Below are 5,576 nucleotides of genomic sequence, written 5' to 3' on the forward strand. Positions count from 1 at the left end.
GTGCAGAGTTTGCATGTTCTCCCCGTGTCAGCGTGGGTTCTCTCCGGGCACTCCAGCTTCCTCCCACAGTCCAAAGACATGCAGATTGGGGATTCGGTTAATAGATAACTCTAAAATTGTCCATAGGTGTCAATGTGAGAGTGAATGGTTGTCTGTCTCTATGTGTCAGCCCTGCGATAGTCTGGCGACCTGTCCAGGGTGTACCCTGCCTCTCGCCCAATGTCAGCTGGGATAGGCTCCAGCCCCCCCGCGACCCTCAAGAGGATGAAGCAGTTAGAAGATGGATGGATGGATGGATGGATACATTAATGGACATTCACATGTAAATGCAAGAGATTATAGCCAGGTGGCTAAGTTCCATCTCCAGTCCCATTGGCAGGTTGGTGTCTAACACAAAATCAATAATGCCAACAAAACAAAATCAAATACACAGAGAAGAACAACATAAGGACAACATAGTAAACCACAATACAGACAACAGGCAAAAAGTCTGTCTCTCTCTGTCTCTCTCTCTCTGTCTCATTGTGTCATACGGATTACTGTTAATTTATTATGCTGATCTGTTCTGTAGGACATCTATTGCACGTCTGTCCGTCCTGGAAGAGGGATCCCTCCTCAGTTGCTCTTCCTGAGGTTTCTACTGTTTTTTTTCCCCATCAAAGGATTGTTTTGGGGAGTTTTTTCTGATCAGCTGTGAGGGTCATAAGGACAGAGGGATGTCGTATGCTGTAAAGCCCTGTGAGGTAAATTGTGATTTGTGATATTGGGCTTTATTAATAAAACTGGAGGGTCTAAATAACTGCGAAGGAGGCATCCAAATTTGTTTGCAGACTTTAATGAACACTGGAGCAGTACAATACAACAGCATGTCCGCTAACTCCTGCATGTCTGCTTCACTCTACAGGTACCGAGGAGTATTACTCAGTAAGTGCGCAGGCGCATATGATTACCGTATATGACAGAGGGGAAATGATGAGACTGATGGAGTGGGAATGATGGAGGGAGAATGATGGGGGAAGGATGGGATTTACGGAGAGGGGATGATGGGAATGGCTGTTCCACAAGTGAGGGCCATAATGGCTGAATGCAGCCTCCCCGTGGGTTTTTGTACTAACTTTTGGAACAGTTAGAAGGCCGGTGCCGGAGGACCTCAGGATCCACGAGGGTTGATATGATAAAAGCAGGTCAGATAAATAAGAAGGCCCAAGACCGTTAAGACATTTAAAAACTAATAAAAGAACCTTAAAATCAATCCTGAAACGCACGGGGAGCGATTTTAAAACTGGTGTAATGTGCGCCCGCCCTCTGGTCCTCGTCAGCACTCGTGTGGCTGAGTTTTGGAGTAGCTGCAGGTTAGAGATGGTCTTTTTGGGAAGACCAGAGAGCAGGGCATTACAGTAATCTAAACGACAAGAAATAAAAGCATGCATCAGCACCTCCGTGTTAGCCTGATAGAGAAACGGGCGGNCCGTGCCTCCTGATGACGTGGGTAAGCATATATAGATTAAAAAGAAGTGGACCTAAAACTGACCCTTGGGGCACCCCACACCTAATTTCATGCGTTCTGGAGGAACATGTATCCATACTTACAAAGAAACAACGATCTGTAAGATAAGAGCTGAACCAGTTAAAAACAGTGCCAGAGAGGCCCACCAGGTTTCTGAGTGTGTTTAATAAAATGTGGTGATCTACTGTATCAAAGGCGGCGCTTAGATCCAGTAGTACCAAGACTGTGAGTTTTTGTGAATCTGCATTAAACCTGATATCATTTAAAATCTTTAAAAGGGCTGTCTCTGTACTGTGGTTCATCCTAAAACCAGACTGATATTTCTCTAAAATATTGTTTCCTTTTTAAAAAATAATTTACTTGGTTAAAAACCAGTTTTTTCTAAAATCTTACTTAAAAACGGTAAGTTGGATACAGGTCGGTAATTATTAAAAATGTTGGGATCTAAATTACTCTTCTTCAGAAGGGGCTTCACCACTGCTGGTTTGAAGGCAGCGGTGAAGCCCCGTCTGAAGAGAGCAATTTACTATGTATAAAATCTGTTCCTCAAAGAACCTGTAAAATGTCTTTAAAAGTGATGTGGGAATCGGATCTAAAAGGCAGGTTGTTGGGTTTACCTGGGAGAAAACTCGACCAAGTGTCCTCGCATCAACCAGGGCAAAACTCTCCAGTGTTTCCTCAGGTAAAAGCAATGATCCAGGTATGTTAAAAATTACATTCTCTTGGTATAAAAGACTGAATCTGATATCATCGATTTTACTTCTGAAGTGGTCTGCAAAGTCCTCGCAGTGGGTGTCTGTTGATATGTTGGATGGTTTGTTAAAATTGGTGCTGGTTAAAAGATCGAAGGTGGAGAAAAGGAATTGGGATTGTTTTTATTATCTGTGATGAGTTTTGAAAAGTGGGATATTCTTGCCTGTTTGACTGTTTTATTGTAGGATTTGAGTTGTTCACGTAATATTTCATAATGAATAGTCAGTTTGGTTTTTCTCCACCTCCTCTCTGCACTTCTGCATTTTCTCTTCAACTTTTTGATATAATCATTTCTCCACGGGGGTGTAGGTTTTGTTTTTATTGTTTTGGTTAAAAGTGGAGCCACTGAGTCCAGCGTTGACTTGAGTTTGTTGTTAAAATTGTCCACAATAAAATCACAGGGTGCAGGTAAAATCTCTGCAGGAGTGCTCTGTAGAATCAGGATAAAATGTGCAGCCTCTTCAGAAGTTAGGTAGCGTTTCCTCACTGTTCTCACCGGGGCCTCCTGATGGCTAAAACTGGTGATGTTAAAATACACAGTAGTGGTCAGACACAGCCAGGTCAACAACAGAGGACACACCAGTGGACAGGCCATAGGTTATGACCAGGTCCAGGGTGTGTCCTCTGTTGTGAGTTGGCTGTGTGACCTGCTGTTTTAAATCCATGTAGGTTAAAAGGTTTAAAAATTCTCTTGACATTGGATCAGAGGTATTATCAACATGTAAATTAAAATCACCAGTTATTAAAATTCTGTTTTAGGTGGTGTGTATGATTGATAATAGTTCAGAGAATTCAGTGATAAAAGAGGTGGAATGGTGGGGTGGCCTGTAAACTGTGATGCAAATAATATGAGGACTGCTAAACACAAAGGCATGATGCTCAAATTATGTGTAGCTGTTAAAAGAAACTTCATTTGAGTGCAGTGTACTTTTGGTTATAGATGCAGTTCTGTCTCCTTTTTTACCCCCCCCCCCCCCCGTAGAGAATAAAAAGTTAAAATTTGTTGGGCAGGCCTCGGTGAAAACAACTGGTGCGTCAGTGCCAAGCCATGTTTCTGTTAAAAGAATACTGTCAATATTATTATCTAAAATCAGGTCATTTATAATAAAAGTTTTATTTAAAAAAGAAATGATGGGAATAATGGAGGGGGGAATGATGGGAATGATAGAGGGGGAATGATGGGAATGGATTTCAGGCAGGGGCGATTCCTCTGAGACAACAAGGGAGGCTGAACTTCCCCTAAAGGTTCATAGAAGAAATGGTCAAATATGCACTATTGAATTTATTGAAGAATTTACATTGCATTAAACGTGCTCTAGGATGCATTTAACATCATGACTATGATGTTCAAACGTCAGCTGTTTATCACCAGTTTTCAAACGCGACCTCCCTGTCATACATTCTCGTGTCAGCACGGTGAACGTGGAGCCTCCAAGCATATTAGACAGCGCTGAGCAGGTTTTTTTCATGCAGCAAAGTGAGACGGTCATTGGACAAATGTGACAAAATCGTCACTTCCAGGGAGGCTCAGCTCCCCTGGGACCTAATGGAGCGGTAGCCCAGAGAGGACGCTCGGTGTCTGCATGATGATTGGAGGAACTGTCTAAAAGGCTGAACCCCTTTGTGACTGACAGCGCTTTGGAAATACACACTGGCATCATCGCATTTCGAGCTCAGTCCAATGCGGATATTACCAAGTGGAGTCTTCTGACGGAGTGCCGTCTGGAGTTTATTTCCATTAGCCATATAGCTAATTTTCACCGTTTGTTCACAGTTCAGGAGTTTAAACCCATCTGAAAATCTTTGAGGTGTGTGTTGCTGTGGTTCTATGGCATGAGTGTGGTTGAAAAAAACATTTTGTAAGTTACTGCCTCGCTACAATATGACAAATGTTATGATTTAAACCTAAAGTGAGCTTCCCCTGTTTGAAAGACCAACAGCGACCACTTGTTTCAGGGTGTTGGAGGAAATGGAGGGGGTGAAGATGATGCTGGCCTGGGCGATGATGAGGAGCGTGGTGAGCAGATGAATGATGAAGGTTTGGAAAGGTCACTGTGTTTCCTCACTGTGGAGGATTTGAGGAACACGAGAAGTCGACAGTGGAGTTTGATAGAGCTTCATCAGAGACTCAACAGAGTTTATTTTGTTTTAACCATCAGACACAGTTTTTTTTTCTTTATGTAACATGTTCTTTATAGATCCTAACATTCTGATGGAACAGAAAACAGACAGAGACGTTCCAGATAATGTGATCAGTTATAGTCCGTTAATGTTCTCAGATTCTGTTGATCATAAAATCAGACTCATCAAACTCCGCCTTAGACCTCGATGATGTTCCATGCTGAGAGACCGTCTGAAGGTGCTGAGTCACGTCATGGAAAACCTCAGGGTTCTACTGTCGGTCCGTTGATATTCACACATTATTCTTCATAATCAGGACATGAATGTCGGTGTTTCTGTTTCATACTCATCTTCAGTCTGTTTGTGATGTTTCACTTAAGTTTTTATGATTTAACTCTGCTGTTTGTCTCATGTAAATGTTTCAATAAAGTTTAAATAATTTAACTCTGCCGCTTCTCTTGTGTAAATGTTTAAATAAAGTTTTGATTGTCTAATGGTTTTGACGCTGTCTATACTCCCAAAGTATATATATCGCCTGCCGTCTGTTCTCTGACTTCCTGTTCTTCTTCAGGTAAACAGGTGCATTACTGCCACCTGCTGGACCGCCGCAGAGGAGCAGACAGAGTTAAATACGTGTTTCCTGTTTGTGATGTGGGATCAGGTGATGATCTGTTTCCTGTCTTTGATGATCAGGGCCCTATTTCAGAAAACAGGTTCAACAAACTCTGAGCCTGATCCTGATATCCGGGTTGACTGAGCCTGAGCTGGGAAACTCTGAGTTTTTGGTTCCAGACAAGCTGATCAGAATTAGCTCAATCAACTCTGAGTATGTTCAGCCAGAGGGGCACATGTTCATGGCAAGCACCGAAAGACATCATCAGCAGAGTGCAGATAAATCTCTTACGTCAGCTGCAGCTAAACATCATGAGGTGTGATGGGAACAGACTGCAGAGTTAATAGGTAATGTGAGGTGATGTGATGTCATGTGATGAGGTGATGTGCAGGGGCGGAAATCCCGGGGGGGACAGGGGGGACATGACTCCCCCTTCAGTAAAGCTGTACCCCCCTAGAATAATTTGAGACACAATTAATAATTTTTGAACAATGCAGTAGTATTTATAGAAAGCACAATGTAAGCGGTGCTCATTATAATCGCGCAATAATGTGCTATTTAAATCTTAAAAGATTTAGTCCC

This window comes from Epinephelus moara, chromosome 1 (genome assembly GCF_006386435.1).
Source record: "Epinephelus moara isolate mb chromosome 1, YSFRI_EMoa_1.0, whole genome shotgun sequence".
Classification (NCBI taxonomy): Eukaryota; Metazoa; Chordata; class Actinopteri; order Perciformes; family Serranidae; genus Epinephelus; species Epinephelus moara.